This window comes from Chiloscyllium punctatum, chromosome 42 (assembly GCF_047496795.1).
Source record: "Chiloscyllium punctatum isolate Juve2018m chromosome 42, sChiPun1.3, whole genome shotgun sequence".
Classification (NCBI taxonomy): Eukaryota; Metazoa; Chordata; class Chondrichthyes; order Orectolobiformes; family Hemiscylliidae; genus Chiloscyllium; species Chiloscyllium punctatum.
This window is the reverse complement of record NC_092780.1, coordinates 38,541,917-38,561,751: the sequence shown is the minus strand read 5'-3', so window position 1 is coordinate 38,561,751 and position 19,835 is coordinate 38,541,917. Positions and strand designations below refer to the sequence as shown.

The 19,835-nt window shown below is 41.2% G+C and overlaps 1 protein-coding gene across 1 annotated transcript in view; it reads right to left on the bottom strand.

The window, feature by feature from the left end:
• Nucleotides 1–19,835, bottom strand: part of LOC140465908 (vesicle-fusing ATPase) — a 273,650-nt gene that overhangs the window by 78,957 nt on the left and 174,858 nt on the right. The window lies entirely within an intron of this gene.

Sequence of the window (19,835 nt, the reverse complement as noted above, 5' to 3'; positions counted from 1 at the left end):
GGGACAGGGTGGTAATCAGGAGGCAATATGCCACCTGGGAGTCTTGTTCACAATCACAGACTCTCCTGTCTGTTCCTTTCCCCATTGAATCTCCTATCACTGTCACTCTACTATCCTCCTCCCTTCCCTTCTGAACCACAGGCTCAGTGCCAGAGACTTGGCCAATGAGGCTTTCCCCGGCAAGTCGTCCTCCCCAACAGTATCAAAAACACGATACTTATTGCTAAGGGGATGGCCACAGGGAGTCCCTGCACTGCCTGTCTATTCCTTTTCCTCTCCTTACTGTCACCCAGCTATCTTTTTCCTCTAACTTAGGTATGATGGCCTCCCTATAACTCCTCTCTCTTACCCCCTCAGTCTCCTTAATGATCTGAAGTTCATCCAGCTCCAGTTCCCTAATACAGTCTGTGAGGAGCTGGAGTTGAGTACACTCCTTGCAGATGAAATCAGTAGGGACAACACTAGTGGTAACCCTTACCTCCCACATCCTACAAGAGGAGCATGCAACTGCTGTAGCCTCCGTCCCCTCTGCTCTACGAAAAGTGGACTATAGGTCAATCTCCCCCAATACGACAATGCTCAGCTATAATTAATAGCAAAAAAAAAAGTATGTTAACAGAACAAAAGTAGCCTTTATAAAGTTTCATTCATGTATGATTGACACTGAGACAAGTATTAAGGTTTATATGTTTCCTTTGTCTGATGGCTTTGTTTAGATTAGTTATTTGTTGGTCTTTTTTGTTTATGATGCTGGGGCAACCCACCCCAGTATGTCATTGTAGGGTTATTTAGAAAAGATTCAATGTGATGCTGTGAACTTTTCATTTCCCTTCAATTATTCAATATCACTGAAAGAGAGGAGTCAATAGACAATAGACAATAGACAATAGATGCAGGAGTAGGCCATTCTGCCCTTCGAGCCTGCACCGCCATTCAATATGATCATGGCTGATCATTCCTAATTAGTATCCTGTTCCAGCCTTATCTCCATACCCCTTGACTCCACTATCTTTAAGAGCTCTATCCAATTCTTTCTTAAAAGAATCCAGAGACTGGGCCTCCACTGCCCTCTGGGGCAGAGCATTCCACACAGCCACCACTCTCTGGGTGAAGTAGTTTCTCCTCATCTCTGTCCTAAATGGTCTACCCCGTATTTTTAAGTTGTGTCCTCTGGTTCGGCACTCCCCCATCAACGGAAATATGTTCCCTCCTGCCAGAGTGTCCAGTCCTTTCATAAGCCTATACGTTTCAATCAGATCCCCTCTCAGTCTTCTAAACTCAAGGGTATACAAGCCCAGTCGCTTCAGTCTTTCCGTGTAAGGCAATCCTGCCATTCCAGGAATTGACCTCGTGAACCTACGCTGCACTCCCTCAATAGCCAGAATGTCTTTCCTCAAATTTGGAGACCAGAACTGTACACAGTACTCCAGGTGTGGTCTCACCAGGGCCCTGTACAGCTGCAGAAGCACCTCTTTGCTTCTATACTCAATCCCTCTTGTTATGAAGGCCAGCATGCTATTAGCCTTCTTCACGACCTGCTGTACCTGCATGCTTGCCTTCATTGACTGGTGGACAAGAACACCCAGATCTCTCTGAACAGCCCCTTTACCTAATTTGATACCATTGAGGTAGTAATCTGCCTTCCTGTTCTTGCCACCAAAGTGGATAACCAGACATTTATCCACATTAAACTGCATCTGCCATGCATCTGCCCACTCACCTAACTTGTCCAGGTCACCCTGTAATCCCCTAACATCCTCATCACATTTCACCCTACCACCTAGCTTTGTGTCATCAGCAAATTTGCTAATGTTATTGCTGATACCATCTTCTATATCATTTACATATATTGTAAAAAGCTGCGGTCCCAGCACGGATCCCTGCGGTACCCCACTGGTCACTGCCTGCCATTTCGAAATGGAGCCGTTAAGCACTACCCTTTGTTTCCTATTAGCCAACCAATTCTCTATCCAATCTAGTACTTTGCCCCCAATCCCGTGCGCCCTAATTTTACTCACTAACCTCTTGTGTGGGACTTTATCAAAAGCTTTCTGAAAGTCCAGGTACAGTACATCCACTGGATCTCCCTCGTCCATCTTCCGAGTTACATCCTCAAAAAATTCAAGAAGATTAGTCAAGCATGATTTCCCCTTCATAAATCCATGCTGACTCTGTCCTATCCTGTTACTATTATCCAGATGTGCCGTAATTTCATCCTTTATAATAGACTCCAGCATCTTTCCCACCACTGAGGTCAGACTAACTGGTCTATAATTTCCTGCTTTCTCCCGCCCACCCTTCTTAAAAAGTGGCACAACATTAGCCGCCCTCCAATCCTCAGGAACCAACCCCGATTCTATTGAACTCTGGAAAATAATCACCAGCGCATCCACGATTTCCCGAGCCACCTCCTTCAGTACCCTGGGATGCAGGCCATCAGGTCCCGGAGACTTATCAACCTTCAGACCTAACAGTCTCTCCAACACCAAATCCTGGCAAATAGAAATTCCCTTAAGTTCAGGTCCTTCAGCCACTGTTACCTCAGGGAGATTGCTTGTGTCTTCCCCAGTGAACACAGATCTGAAGTACCCATTTAATTCCTCTGCCATTTCTTCGTTCCCAGTAATATATTCCCCTGCTTCTGTCTTCAAGGGCCCAATTTTTGTCCTAACCATTTTTTTGCCTTGGACATACCTAAAAAAGCTTTTACTATCCTCCTTTATATTCTTGGCCAGTTTACCTTCGTACCTCATTTTTTCTCTGCGTATTTCCTTCTTACTAATCCTCTGTTGTTCTTAAGAGTCACCCATAAGACGACAAAAGCATAAGGTGGTAGCGGAAATATTGCTCGAGGTCACTTTCACTCAATGCTGGAAATTTCAATTATGAAGGCCAGGGCTTCCTAAAGTGGGGTTGGGACCACAAATTGGTCACAAGGCAAAATTTTGGGGTCATAATATCTAAGGCAGCAATGACTGCTGTGGAGCTCTGGCTGAATTATAACAACTGCTCTCCCATTGCAACTGGCACCCATGTTCACTGCACCCCCATACCTCATTGCGCTTTCACAGATCTCACCAAGGAGTCATGACAATTCCCAAACCTTAAGATAAGGACACTGGACAGGGAAAGGTATTGGGAAACACTGGTGCAGGCTTTCAAGATGAGCCCCATGTTTGGAACTGAAGGTTTGTAATTGTTGTTCACGATGACTAAGTGTACAATAATGAGCATACTTGTCCGTTTCCGGTAAAAAACCAATAAACTTATATTGGCATTAAATGAAGCCCTTTTATCTCTAACAATTCAATACACAATCAAGTACATGAACATTTTAAAAAGTATTGTTCAAACTTGTTTATTAAACTGCTTATAGAGACCAAAATTCGAATGAGTCACGTTTGCTTGTTGCAACATTTCAGCTTATTTTTATTCATTCCCTGTAAAGCTTCAAGAAATCCAGCAGTGTGTTCAAGACTAAGCGCATCACAGATATCTGGGAACACAAAAGGTCACTGGTCAAAGTTCAACTTCTCCTCATATGGCCCATTTGAATACTTAAACTGGTAAAAACAAAAATGATTACAATTATGAAACAATTATGAAAGTGACACCTAGCTTGAAGTTGCCTTGAGGTGGAACAAGCACGAGGGTGGGGAAGGAATGGGGGAGAGGGAGTGACAAAGAGAGAGAAAGAAAGAGCAAGAAAAACTGAAACCAAGAAATATTGTGGGATTTATCAACTTGACCAACACTTCACAGAATGAAATTTGCTTTGCCTACTTGCTATTATACAGCTTGTCTCTGCACCATGAAAATGAGCAGTCTTCTTTGGTCTAGCAAGCTCTGAACTGCAAGAATCCCTTTTGCAATATGGTCTGGTTGCCTGCAGGGGACATGTATCACTGTATTCAGAAGTCGTTAAAACTTCCAGGAACTGAAAACTCCACATGCCTGCAGGGATTTATATCAAAATCTACATCAGACTGGTTTGAATTGCATGAGGTTATAGGTCATTCACAGTAGCAGTGAGGGGAGTGGGGAGGAAAGGAGAGGTAAAAAAGCTATGACAAACGCAGCACAAAGGGATCCATAATACTGATTTTTTAAAACCTACACGATTTCTCATTATACTCTGGTTTTGACCATTGAAACATCAATTATACACAAAAGAACACTGTTGACGCCTTAGTAATTAATAGCTAACATTTTAAATGTCAGGATACATGTTCCTCATTCTTCTAAAATCAAAGTATATAAATAAATCACACTGTGACTATGGAGACAATTCTTCAAAAATCTCCATTAGTTTTTTTTTTGCCCTGCAGCAGATCTGCTGTCTGCAGGAACTCATCCTAACCACAGAAATGTGCCAAAGCAGCAGCTCTAAACCACTGTCCAGATTCAGCCCTTACATGCTTTTCATCATCTTTGACCATTGCCAATGCATTTTGTTAGGTTTCTTTAAAAAAAAAGCCCACCTGGGTGGCACAGCAGTGCTTGCGTAGCTGAGTAGATAGGAGAGGTTAGAAACTGAAGGTGTAACCTCAGCTAGTTTCTCTCATTTTCTGAACTGCAGAGTTAATCCATTACCCTTTTCAAAAAAGCTTGTATCAGCCTGTTACTGAAACCCGAGACCAACTCTCTGGTGACAGCACTGTGTGAACCACAGAGAGCTCGACACCTCTCATTTACCTGTAATTTAAATTGTTTTATTGTTCATCTCGACTGTTAGTATACAGCACAGTGACTGAAAATATTTACAAAGGAGCCATTCTCTGTCGTTTGTATATAAACATTTAGACAGAAAGGGCTTTCTTGATATCTCCCTTTAGACGTGAGAATTGCTCACATTGCATTCCAAAGTAATGATTAGTATCTGTACCGTATGTTCCCCTGCACTATAATTTTAGGACAATAAACCATTTCTCCCATAGGAAAAAGCACAGCACTAACAGACCAGGAAGAGATTTGATTTGGTCTCTGATATGATTGATCTAGTTTTAGGTGAGGTAACAGCAACAAATTTACAACTGGTCTCAGGGCATCTGGAACACAGTGGGGCTGTAAGGACTTGTTGGTAAAGGGGTCAATCCAGATCATTCTTCGTCAACCTCAGTTGGACAGTATTTTACAGGCAAACTGGTGGGACAGAATCGGGTTCACTCAGATTCCTTCCATTGAAGGTCAGGAACCAAAGCATTCACACCAAAAATGATCATGCGTATGGAGTTGTCAGTATCAAGAATCTGCAAATCTGGAAACCAACAAGCACTTTAAGAGTTGGAGAAAATTTGGAGCAAAAACAAGAGGCAGCTGTACGTACTGCTTCTAAACAGGAAGCAAATTAACCTGTCATTGTTTAAATGATTTTTTTGAAACTTACTCAAACTCCTTTTCTCCCCTATGTCATTGGGACATTTTAGTTTCCAAGCAATACGTGCCTTCATTTTTCCACCAAAATGTGATCGCCCTCATTTGTTTTGAAATACATTTTGCAATATATCCAATTGGATAGGTTTACTGATGTGTTGTTGCCCTCATATTGGCTATCTTGATACTCATTTAGTGGGAGAACGGTCATTTGTCACTTCAAATAGCTGCCTTTTACCTCAACCGTCTATTTTTCGTCCTAAAGCCAGCTCGCTACATTCTGACACATGTATGCCTGCCTTGTTCCAGGTAAGGGTAAAGACATCAAAGCAGCATTTGACTGAATATGGTATCAAGAAGCCCTAGCAAAGTTGAAAGGAAAACGTGTGGGGTTATTGGAGATCAATCATCTCAGCCCTCCGACATCAGTGCAGGAATTATTCAGGTAAGATTAGATTAGATTAGATTACTTACAGTGTGGAAACAGGCCCTGCAGCCCAACAAGTCCACACCGCCCCGCCGAAGCGCAACCCACCCATACCCCCACATCTACCCCTTACCTAACACTACGGGCAATTTAGCATGGCCAATTCACCTGACCTGCACATCTTTGGACTGTGGGAGGAAACCGGAGCACCCAGAGGAAACCCACGCAGACACGGGGAGAATGTGCAAACTCCACATAGTCAGTCGCCTGAGGCAGGAATTGAACCCGGGTCTCTGGCGCTGTGAGGCAGCAGTGCTAACCACTGTGCCACCGTGCCGCCCATTATAGAGTCAAAACATGTGGTGCTGGAAAAGCACAGCTGGTCAGGCAGCATGCAAAGAGCAGGAGGATCAATGTTTTGAGCATAAGCTCTTCATCAGGAATGTGGAGAAGGCCCAAGGGGGCTAAGAGATAAGTGGGAGGGGGTGGGCTGGAGGGAAGGTAGCTGGAAATGCTATAGGTGGATGAAGGTGGCGGGGGGAGGGGGGGGGGGTGTGGTTGATGGTGATAATTCAGAGCAGAGGATGGAGCAGATAGGTGGGAAAGAAGATGGACAGGTCGCACAGTTCAAGAGAGCCGTGCCAAGTTGGAGGGTTGGATATAGGATAAGGTGGGGAGAGGGGAATTGAGCAAACTGGTGAAATCAACATCGATCTTGTGCGATTGGAGGGTCTCAAGGTGGTAGATGAGGTGTCCTGCCTCTAGGCTTCGGGCGGCTTGAATCTGGCAGAGGTGGTTGCCCAGGACTTGCATGTTCTTGGCAGAGTGAAAGGGGGTGTAGAAGTGTTCGGCCATGGGGTGGTGGGGTTGTTTGGTGTGTGTCTTCGAGATGTCCCAAGGGGATGTAGGTGGGAAGTGCCTGAATCAAGGGGGACTGGTTCAGGCACTTCCCACCTACATCCATTCCACTAACTACACCCTCCATCTCCAGTAACTTCTCGTTCCCTGTACCCCAGCGCTTTATCTTCACTATGGACCTTATACATGTCCATAACCCGTAAGGATGACCGTTAGCTTCTTTCTCTCCAACAGACCCACCCAGTCCCCCTCCACCAATACTTTCCTCTGACTTGCCGAACTAGTCCTTACCCTTCATAATTTTTCTTTTACCTCTTCCCATTTCCTCCAAATCCAGGGGGGTGGTCACAGGCACTTGATGGGCCCCAGCTACACCTACCTCTTTGTTGGCTTCATCAAACAGTCCCTCTTCAGTACCTACTCAGGCACTGTGCCCAACATTTCCACTGTTACATTGATGACTGTGTCGGTGCAGTGTCCTGCACCCAGGCTGAACTTGAGCAGTTCATTGACTTTGCCCACTTTAGGGTAGCAGTGGCTCAGTGATCAGCACTGCTGCTTCACAGCGCCAGGGCCTAGAGTTTAATTCCGGCCTCGGGTGACTGTCTGTGTGGAGTTTGCACATTCTCCCCGTGCCTGCATGGGTTTCCACCATAGTCCAAAGATGTGCCGATCAGGTGAATTGGCCATGCTAAATTGTCCATAGTGATGGGGAATGGGTCTGGGTGGGTTACTGTTTGGAGGGCCAGTATGGACTTGTTGGGCTAAATGGTCGGTTTCCATACTGTAAGGAATCTAATTTGCTTCATAGGGAATCTAATCTGCTTCTACCCTGTTCTCAAATTCACTTGGTCCCTCTCTTTTCTTGACCTCTCCATTTCCATCTCTGTGGACAGTCTCCAGACAGACATTTATGATCAATCAACAGACTCTCAACTATGTGGACTACTCTTCCTCCCACCCAGTGTCCTGCAAGAACATTATCTTGTTCTCTTAATTACTCCACCTATGCTGCATCTGTTTGGACGAGGAGACATGCCACTCCCAAGCATCACAGATGTCCAAACTTTACCCCCTTTGTCATCCAGACAGCTCTCCACTGCACGGCCTCCATTCTTCAGTCCACTGCTCTAACCCCCTCTCCCCCTAAATCTAAATGCACCCCCCCCCCCCACTACCTTCCCTTGCAGTCGGAAAAGATGCAAAACCTGCCAGCACAACACCCCCCCTAATCTCCATCTAGGGCCCCAAACAGTCCTTGCAGGTGCGACAGAGGTTCACCAGCCTCTGCCTCTCCTCCAACCCAGCTTACTGCATCTGATGCTCCCAATATGGTCTTCTCTACATCAGGGAGACCAAACATAAACTCAGCCAGGCCCGCAGAGGTCACCGCCCATTTTAATTCCCTGTACCATTCCCTTTCTGCTCAAACCCTCCAATCCCAGCAATATCCTTGTAAATCATTATGCACACTTTCATGTTTAACAACATCTTTCCAAAGTTGCGAGTCTAGAATTGAACACAGTATTCCAAAAGTGGCCTAACCAATGTCCAGTATGACCACATAACATCCCAACTCCTTTACTCAAAGTACTGACCAATAAAGGCAGGTACTGAAAGCCCTCTTCAGTACCATGTCTACCTGTGACTCCACCTTCAAGAAACTATGAACCTGCAACGCAAGGTCTCTTTGTTCAAATACACTCCCCAGGACCTACCATTAAGTGTATAAGTCCTGCCTGGCTTATCTTCACAAAATGCAACACCTTACATTTATTTAAATTAAATTCCATCTGATCAAGGTCCCATTGTACTTTGAGATAACCTTATTCACTGTCTGCGACAATACCAATTTTGCTGTTATCTGCAAACTTACTAACCATTTCTTTTACATTCACATCCAAGTCATTTACATAAATGACAAAAAGCAGTGGACCCAGCACTGATCCTTGTGGTGCACCACTGGTCACAGGCCTCCAGTCTGAAAAGCAATCCTCCACTGCCACCCTCGGTCTCCTACCTTCAAACCAATTTTGTATCCGAATGGTTAGCTCTCCCTGGATTCCATGTGATCTAAACTTGTTAACTAGTCTACCATTAGGAACCTTGTTGAACATCTCCCAATCCATACAAACAATTTCCAATGCTGTGTCTTCAATCTTCTTTTGTTACTTCTTCAAAAAACTCAGTCAAGTTACTGAGATGTGACTTTCCATGTACATACCTAATCAGTCCCTGCTCTTCCAAATACTTGTAAATCCTATCCCTCAGAAACCCGTCCAACAACTTACCCACTACTGACGTCAGGCTGACTGGTCTATAGTTCCCTGGCTTTTCTTCATCACCTTTCTTAAACAATTACACCACATTAGCCACTTTCCAGTCTCCGGCATCTCACCTGTGGCTATCAATGATACAAATAGCTCAGCAAGGGATCCAGCAATCACTTCCCTAGCTTCCCATAAAGTTCTGGGATACACTTGAACAGGTCCCAAGGATTTATTTACCTTTATGCATTTTAAGATGTCCAGCACCTCCTCCTCTAATATACAGGCTTTTCCAGATATCACTATTTACTTCTCCAGGTTCTCTAGCTTCCAAGGTCCTGATATTTCTCATTCCTCTGGCCTTGTAAATAACCATCAAGCTCCAAACTAACAGGTATTGGGAATACCATTTATATTTTAAGGATCGTTCCAATAAAAACCATCACATTACCTTTTGGCTTATACGTACCAGTCCAATCAGAGATTGCGAGCAGGGGAGAAAAAAATGTCACAGTTGGGAGGTTGGGTAGGAACAAAGAACATTTGTCTTTCTGCATATTATAGGTAAGGCAAACTAATTCACTTCATTAATTAGGTCCCAATATGCCTACCACTTGTGCAAACAGGCAATCATTCAACAGTTGTTAATTGAGAATGATTAGAAACTACTATGTACTTAAGAGTTTCACAAACTCAGAGCAAAACCATCAAGCATTACTTCTGCTAAATACCCAACTTTCTAGTGATTTAGATTTGTAATGAAATATGAAGAATCACTTCCTAATGTGAGAAATCGCCTGCCTGCAAATTTCCGATGCTCATTACATCTGTACAACTTAGCGAAACGCACATCATTCAGGGACATAAAAACAAACCATTATAAAAGGCAGGACTGATGCTTAAAAAGAAATTAAGATCCATTTCTTCAGGATAAACTCAATGGTGGGTCTATAGTCCACAGTGTAAAAGGAGGAGGTTCATTCATTGCCTGTAGAAGTGGATGTTACAAAAGGTTGAAATAGAGTCTATAGAGGTCTCGAGGGGCTTTATGGCTTTCATGGCGGTGACTTCTTTTTTATTTCAGGGCAATACCCACTGCTGATTGCGGAAGATACTTTGTTATAGAAAAACATGTTGCTGTGCTGTAAGCTGCAAGTGAATTTTGCAGAGCAAAATAAAAGCTAATAAAATTTTCCAGTTATTTCTACTCTTCGAGCTGTGGTCTGTGTGACCATGCATGCTGATTAGTAGCCCACACAGGCACTGAGAACGGGCAGTGCTCATTTCAACCAAGGTCCCTTTCTCTCTCTTTCGACTCCCCGTTGTGACCGCCTTTTCACTCTCACTCCCAGCCCTTCTACTGTGTACAAAATAGTCACAAACACAGAGCACGGTGATTGTCTCCACACATACACCCAACTGAGTGTGCTGTTTTTAAAAAATGAATCCATCCCATTAAATCACAATGATCTATAGTCACCATCGACACAATTGCTGTTATTTTACATATATAAGACATCTTGTGCTAAACATTTCCATCCTGGACTGCTGGGACGGATTATACTCTGCCCACTATATACAATTAACCTCTTTGAGTTCAACACTGAATCAACCAAGACCAAAATACAGATTAATAACAAGACTTTAGTTTATTCCAAGAATGCAGTGAATAAAGAGATGCTCTATGTCTCTGCAAGTTTCACTAATTCTGCTTTTATGATACTCAGCACAGAGAAGAATAACTGACTATAGTTGGATGAGCTAGATGAATGGTAATGATCCTGTGCAATTGCTCAGGAAACTGAAGTGTGTGAAAATAAACCACATTTTAACTATTAGTTGCTGTTCTGCATTTAATTTCAAAAGACAAGTCTAACTAAACGTAATAATAAAATATTAGAACACAGGAAGGTTGAACAGAGGATCCAAGGAAAGCAAGAATGAAATAGCTAAATGCAAATTTAACCAAATGAAATCTGATACCTCTCACAGTTAGAAAAGAGATAATTTGTAACTAGTTTTATGCAACTTCACTTCTGACCAGTAAAATCAATTTCAAGACCTAGACACCACCAGGCAAAACTCTATACTCAATTTTATGAAGTAACAGTAAAGAATACCTCACTTCATTGATCCTTTTGACCCCCTTCCCAGGCTCAATAAATCTTACAAAAAGAATTGTTTGCCCATTTTTCATGGCAAGGAAAAGATCAATCAGCAGGTAGTGTTGCACCTGAGGAAACAGAAAGAATAAAATTTGATCTTTGAGCCATTGCGCACATTAGCCTGACTGGAGTCAAAATAATTTTTAGTGCACTTGTGGCCCTGGCACAACATGACCATATCAGAAATGGAGTACTTGTTCTGACTTAGCTAACATCTCCAAGCCATTAATTCCATATCTTGAAAGTTCATTATCACTCCTCCTCAAACCTTTAGTGACCTGACCACCATCTTACTTTATTCATTGCTCAATATCCAAAAAATGAAAAAGTTAGAAACTCAATTTAAGCTGGTTAAGTTTAGTTCATGTTCATTTTTACAAAGTGAACTTTGTGACAGAGTAAACTTCTGGCAGGAGGGGAGGTCATGTAGCTTTGGCACAAGATCCAATAGAACAAATTATACAAAGAAGCTACTGGACTGAAAGATGAGATCAGTAAATACATTTTGAGGTGGAGATGAACTGTCATGGTGACAAGTATTTTCCTTGCAATATGACTGGATAGCTTTTTCTTCCATGGGAGAATATCAGATGCAAAATTAAACTAATATATGTGCAACAATAGAGAAATCAGAAATGAAAGATACACAGAGAAATACATAAACAGATTTTAAAAAGCTCAATTATCAGACACATGAAAAATGAATAAGCAAAAACCAAAGAGGAGGGGTATCCAGCAAAAATATTGCACCACTTGGCTTAGATAGATTTGTGAACTGGCTAACCTTCGCACCACTTTTGCTGTTTACAATTATTCAATCTGTGCATGTTGAACACATAATTTGCTACCATCAGATATATTTTAACAAATAATTTTTCTGCTCAAGTTGCTTTACTGAAGCACCCATCTAAACCATTTGTTCCCAATTACAGTTGCTTCTATCAAATCCATCTTTACTTTTCCCCATTGTGGCCTGTACATTTAAATCCAATATTTTAAACATTTTTTGCAGGCTGTGTGTTATTTTAAAGTGGACAACTGCAATCTAAATGGCATCTTAGTTTGTCACAAGGCAGCAAATTATATTAAATACTGCAAGTTGCCATTATTTATTTTATAATTTGTATGCAACACTGACCTAACTCGAACTCATTGTCATTCAGGGTGTAGGTTTGCTCACTGAGCTGTAGGTTTGATATCTAGACGTTTCATTACCTGGCTAGGTAACATCATCAGTGGCGACCTCCAAGTGAAGCAAAGCTGTTGTCTTCTGCTTTCTATTTATATCTTTCTCCTGGATGGGGTTCCTGGGGTTTGTGTTGATGTCATTTCATGTTCATTTTCTGAGGGGTTGATAGATGGCATCTAGATCTGTGTGTTTATTTATGGCGTTGTGGTTGGAGTGCCAGGCCTCTAGGAATTCTCTGCATGTCTTTGCTTAGTCTGTTCCAGGATAGATGTGTTGTCCCAGTCGAAATGGTGGGTTTTTTTTCATCGTCATTGCTTATGCAATTAATTCAGCCTCTGTTTTTCTTCATACGTTCCATCAAAGAATACATGCAAGACACAGTACCTTTTCCAACCTTTGAACAGGGGCTTAATTGGTGGCAAATCTGACCCAGTACACAGGAAAACCACTTATCCACCAAATCTGTGATAGTGCACATGGTCATGAAGTTAGTTCCATATATCTTCCCTTCCTGCCACAATCTTCTGACAAAAAACAAAACAAAAGGTGAAATAAAGCCAATTCTTCTTTGACCCCTCGAGACAAAGACTGCCCAGTAAAGCCGACTGACAACTGGACACTCCTCCTCAAAGCAGAAGCAAAATACTGTCAATGTCAGAAATTGGAGGTAATCAATAAAAGTAGCTCGAAATACTCAGTAGGTTCAGCAGTTTCTGTGAAGACACGAATTGAGCTACTGTTTCAGGGTGATATCATTTCATAGAACTATTCTCTTTTTATCACGGTATCACTGTAGGAACGATCTCTTCAGAATGTTGAAAGAGAAAGGAAGATGCTCTTGAAGGCATCTAGTGGAGGATGATGAAAATAGCAGAGGTTGGTCTTGTGAGTACATAATCCAGTGGGATGGAAGAAGAAGACAAGGAAAACTTCATCGTGATTCTTAGATAGAAAGGAAGCATTGACAACAGAAGTGTGAGAACACACAACGTGACAGCACAGTACAGGCCCTTCAGCCCTTGATGTTGAGCCAACGTGTGAAATTAATCTGATGCCCATCTAACCTACACTGTTCCATTATTTTCCATATGTATGACCCATGCCCAATTAAAAGCCCTTAACGTCGATGAGTCTACCACTGTTGCAGGCAACACACCATATGCCTTCTTAACAACCCTATCAACCTGGGTGGCAACTTTCAGGGATTTATGCACCTGGACTTAGATCTCTCTGCTCATCTACACTGCCAAGAATTTTACCAGTAGCCCAGTACTCTGAATTCCAGTTACTTCTGCCGAAGTGAACTACCTCACACTTTTCCGCATTAAACTCTATTTGCCACTTCTCAGCCCAGCTCTGCATTTTATTTATGTCCCTCTGTAACCCACAACATCCTTTGGCACGATCAAAAACTCTGCCTACCTTGGTATCATCCACAAATTTACTAACCCATCCTTCTACACCACATAAAAATGACAACAGCAGTGGCTCCAAAACAGATCCTTGGCACAACATTGGTAACTGAGCTCCAGGATGAACATTTCCCTTCAACCACCACCCTCTATCTTCTTTCAGCTAGCCAATTTCTGATCCAAACCGCTAAATCACCTTCAATCCCAAAACTCCATATATTGTGCAAAAGCCTAACACGTGGAACCTTATCAAACACCTTACTGAAATCCATATACACCACAACCACCACTTTACCTTCATCTACCTATTTTGTCACCTTTTCGAAGAGCTCAATACGGCTGGTGAAGCACAACCTACCCTTCACAAAACAGTGTTGACTATCCTTAATCAAATTATTCCTTTCCAGATGATAAATCCTATCTCTTATCACCTTTTCCAACACCTTACCCACAACCGAACTAAGACTCACTGGTCTATAATTACCAGGTTGCCTTGACTCCTCTTCTTAAACAAGGGAGCAACATTTGCTATCCTCCAGCCTTCTGGCATTACTCCTGTCAACAATAATGACAAAGATCAAAGCAAAAGGCTCTGCAATCTCCTCCCTGGCTTCCCAGAGAATCTGAGGATAAATCCCATCCGGCCCAGGGATCTCATCTATTTTCAGATCTCCCAAAATTGCCAAAACCACCTCTTTGTCAACCGCAATCCCATCTAATCTAGTAGCCTGTATCTCCATATTCTCACTAACACTGTCTTTTTTCAATGTGAATACTGACGAAATGGGACAGACAACGCAGAGGACACAATGAACTAAGCAGAGAGAGTGCAATCTGAAGGTGAGGATCAAGCAAAACAAATCAGAAGCACTGACATGGAAATTGCTCTTCTAAAGCACTTAGGTTGACTAGTTTCAGGAATACATTCAGCTCCCTTGCATTTGTGGTTCTGGTAGTTCTATTCTCTCCATGCAGAAGCTGGGTTCAAGGACCATAAACAGCACCAGAAATTGAGGCTCACACTCAGGCACAGTACAGATATAATACTGCACTATCTGAGGAGCTGTCCTTGACGAAGGAGTTAAAGTAAGACCCCATATATCCTTCACAAAAAATACAATGACATGACTTTAAAGATGCACACCCCACTGTCCCAACTATATTTATCCCACAATTACAAAAATAGATTTGGACATTATCACGTTTCTACTCAGAGGTCTGTGCTATGTGTAAATTGGCTGCCATGTGTCTTATTTCATCTTATTTCCTAGGCTATATAGCACTTTGGGGCATTGAGGTCCTGAAACATGCTACATAAATGTAATTTCTTCCATTTCTCTATGCAATCTCTACAATGAATGTTCATTCCTAAGATTGTTTATTGTCTGCGAAAACAAGTATTTCCCAATGTGGATACTAATATCTTAAATTCAGGATTCTTGGCTGTCCAAAACCAATTCCTTACTATGGACCAAATCTAATGTCTACATTGTTCTACTATAAAACATCCAGCTCTCCACCTATGCTGGCAATTAGGGCTTTAAGCTATTCATTATTGAGTGGCCCTCCTTTGCATGTTTGCCAGGCCTTTATCATTTCTTCAAAGATAGACACAGAATTATTGTTAAGGCCGTTCTAATGCTTTGCACAAAGACAAGATCATATTTCTGTTTTATATTTAACAACAATTATAAAAGAATCCTCAACTTGCTTTCACCAAAAGAGAAAATGCTGAAAAATCTCAGCAGGTCTGGCAGCATCTGTAAGGAGAGAAAAGAGCTGACGTTTCGAGTCTAACTGACCCTTTTATAGCAGAACAACAGCACATTGACCATTATTCAGAAAATTCCCTTGTGACCAGTCTGCTTAGGACAGAAAAATATACAGAAATACATACAAGGTTATAATTGTCAAGATTTATGCCAGACACGAATGTTGCAGTCAACAGCAATTTACTTGTATCCCTGAAAAGCAATGAATACAACCTAGGTAGCAACTCCGTTAGCACTGGTGTCAGGTCATTTACATTATAGGCTAGCTGATTTGATCTTGGCTGTAAAGCATTCAAATAAGTGCTTCATGCTTGTTAGTTCACCATTTCTCCTACGTTTTAATAGTGACCATACCATTTCATTGGCTATGAATCACTTTGTGAGGTCCTGAAATTGAGAAAGGTTCTGTATAATTCTAAGCCTAAGTCTATCTTTCTTTTCTGAATCACAGGTCAGAGATATTAAATTGTATTTTTAAATTACACCATTTCCTTGACAAAACTATAGCTTTCCCAATATAACGTGGCAAACTTTGATTGAAGATTCTTGATGAAACCAGGGTCCTGATTGGGTCTTAGAACTCAAGTGGATAATTTTGAATTAAAAATTAGTTCAGGTCATGCTGCTTTGTGATCACTGCAATTAGTGAAATGTAAAGGTGGACTTAAACAAACAGAAAAAGATGTGAAAATTTCAAAACTCTGAAACTGAACCCTAACTCACTTTTGCCTTAATGAAGATCGAGCAAACATCAGTCAGCCAACATCCGCCCAGAATGTGGAGAAACTGATGTTGGACTGGGGTGGACAAAGTTAAAAATCATACAACACCTGGTTATAGTCCAACAGGTTTATGAGGGGCCAGATGAAGAAGCAGCGCTCTGAAAGCTCATGCTTCCAAATAAACCTATTGGACCATAACTTGGTGATGTGTGATGTTTACCTTGCTCCCAAAAGGCAGGTTGGTAACTTAGTTATTTTAAAAAGGTATGCAGCCTCTGACTTAACCAGTTTGGTTTTAACAAAGGCCAACGATATTTACCCAGCTTCATGAATTAGACCAAGAAGATGAGGCACATCTTCCAACCTTCTCATTAAACCCACCAAGGTAATTGGGCCTCCCTACCCCATAAGGTTGGAAATCATGTCTGCCCCTGAAGCAGAATCCTCAAGCCAATTAAGCTGACTTCCAAATAAGAAACCTGACAGGTCTGAAAGATAACAGTAATGAAATTAAAACTCCACCAAGGTATCTGGTTTCCCTATTTAAAAAATAACACTGCCTATATTTAACTTGCTCCTGTAAAATTCAGGCCATTAATTCACTCGCCAGCACCATCATGTTTTGTATTTTTTCCTGTGGTTCACACAAGCCCCATTATTTAACCCAAAATTTGTGTAGCTTTCTCCTCACTCAAGAAATGTCATCACCATTATGTACTTAGCTTGCTTCCTGTAACTGTATCGAACGATTCCCCTTAATTACTACCTATAGTACAGATCTCCATATTTTTGTCCATTTCATCTGGAAACATTTCTCCCAAGTTCCCCACTAGAGTCAATAATGATTATTTTATGTACCAGCATGCAAGTTTCAGACTGATTCGCCTACACCTCTTTTCAAAGACCTCAAATAGGTAGGTACAGTCTGAACTTGCTCTTTTTCTGATAAGTGCTCCAATCTGTCTTGAAAATTATAACAAAGCTTTGGTATCATCCTTATAAAATCATCTTTATAGCTTCCCCAGTATCTCTATCAGTTTTATAACAATGATGTGGAGGTGCTGGAATTGGACTGGGGTGGACAAGGTCAGCAGTCACACGACACCAAGTTATAATTCAAAAGGTGTATTTGAAATCACAAGCTTTCAGAGCACTACCCTGTCGTCAGGTGAAGTGAAGACTTCAGGTGGAGACTTCACCAGACATAGGGGCAGCGCTATGAAAGATTAGGTTTATTTGAAATCGCTTCATGTGACTTCTGACCTTATTTATGTAAAGCAGAGATGAGAATTGTTCACAGCACTCAAGTGTAGTCTACCCAAGTTGAATTTTGGACATGGCCAGGGAAAATCACTACTCCCCTGAGTAGCAATGACATGAATGGTCAGTAAATGTGTCTTGCAATTTGGGTTATTAGATGAATGCTGGTTATGACTCAAGAACTTCTGGAACTTACTTAAAAGGCGTCAGAGGATTATTCATACCCACGCGAATACTTGGTGAAAGTATCATTATTCACGTAAATGTTCCACTCCCTCAATCTAAACTATGTGCTCATCCTAAAGTGGGGCTAGAGCTCAGAACCTTTGGCCACAAAGCAAAAGTTACAAATTTGAAATTTATGTTTGTATCAATTGAGAATAATGCATTCCAGAAAGCAAGTATCTTCCTTATTTACTTTGTAGGATTGTAGCTACTTCAATCTCTTCTTCTTCATTCCTAGGCTGGAAGCACTTCATGCCACACCTAAGCAACTCCTTACATTTCCAGGATCTAAATCAAAACTCATCACATCATCTCCTCCAATTCATGCTTTGGCAGGACCTGGAAAAACTATGAATGAAAGACAGGAAAATACACAATTCTTCAGTGTTTCAAGATCTCAATGCCCCAAAATGCTTTACAGCCAATAACATACATTTGAAGTGTAGTCATTGTTGCAGACTAGGAAAGGCTGCAACCATTTTGTACAGAACAATGTTGGATGAATAGGAATGAGGATTGATCAATCCAACTTAGGCATCAGTTGAGAGATATTAGTGAGAACAAGGGACATGCCTTGCTCTTCTTCAAGATAGTGCCATTGTTAGCCCATGTTCACCTGAATGTAGATGTGATTTCAGTTCAATATCTCTGTCAAAAGACATCACTTCCAAAAATGCAGTAATTGATTAAGTTTTCTTTGCTTACAATTACAGAGTTTGAAATAAAAAAGTAAACTGATAATCACTGAAAAACAACTTCAATTTACCACATCTCTTAAAGTTTGTCACAACTGGCATAACTTGCATCTTTACATAGAAAACTGCCTCCTGAGGCAGGATCAAAAATTACACAATGGACTTTGCTCCTGCCCCATTTCTCAGAATGGAAATCACTGCAGCTTTAACAAATTTGCACAGGTAATTTTCAGTGATTACAAGTGAAAATGCAAAAAGTTAACGGACAGAATGCTGACATACAGGATTTGAATATAATCAGTTATCCAGCAAAAGGATTATTGGTTTCAATAACGCTCATTACTGAGCACCAATATTTTTCTCCAGCTGCTTCTTACTTAGTTTTGCATCGATAAAACCTTTGTGTATAATCCCATTGGCTGACCTATAATTAACTGCACTTTGCCAGACGCTTGAATTTACTTGTAAGATTAAACCACTCATTAAATTCTAAGAAAAAAGACTTTAAAGCTTTAGTACTTCACAGAAGGCGACCGTTTTCTTTATTTAAAGTAAAACTTGAGCTGTGCAATTTGTTTCGATAATATCATCCGCCAGAATTGATAAAATATTACATATTTTCAAAAGCACCAAAACTTTAAGCTCAAAGCCTCCATAAATGAACAAATATATATTTTTTTAAACCTTTTTTATTTTAGGGAATGACTTTGCAATTGCACTGAAATCTCTATGTCATGGCACTTTGTGGTATGGAGGATACCAGAATATTCAGCTTCTATATCTGACCTGCATGCAGCTTGTTGCTTCTAAGTAAAATTTCAGGATGCCAACATTACGCTTGAAACTGTTAAATTGGGGAAAACTAAGTTAACAGTTTGCACTCCTTATCAAATGATCCATGTCAGAGTGCAGATGCAGATATCAACAGAAACCAGTCAGTCACCCAACTACTGCAAAGTCATTGTTGAGGTGGTGACTGGCTCCTGAAGAATGGTAATCAGCAAAAGTTAGCACTTTCAGAAAGACAGATAGATGGAGAAGGAAAAGCAGATGATGTGCTTTACAGTAAAATTTTAACAGCTGCAGACTTTCAAAATGGTGAGGATGATCTAAAAGGAAAGAAATCTTTACCAAATAGAACTCAGTGAAATTGCTGAATGTCACTTTTTTTAGAGAAAATCACCTGTAAAATAGTTTATAAAAGGAATATGATACAAAGGATTGCAATTTAAAACTAACCTAAGGCTAAAGGAAACACAAATGATGAACAGTTAATTGATGTATTCCATAAGAATTTAGAAGAAGACCTAATTCTCATAACAAACTTTGTATCTACCCTACCAATTGAATCTTCTTCTCTAGTTTTTTTTTCAGTTCACAAACATGGGATTCTTTTTGGTTCTGAGCAATAAACAAAGGTCACCTATGAAACCTTCACCTATCATCTTACAAGGCAAGTTGAGGAACCAG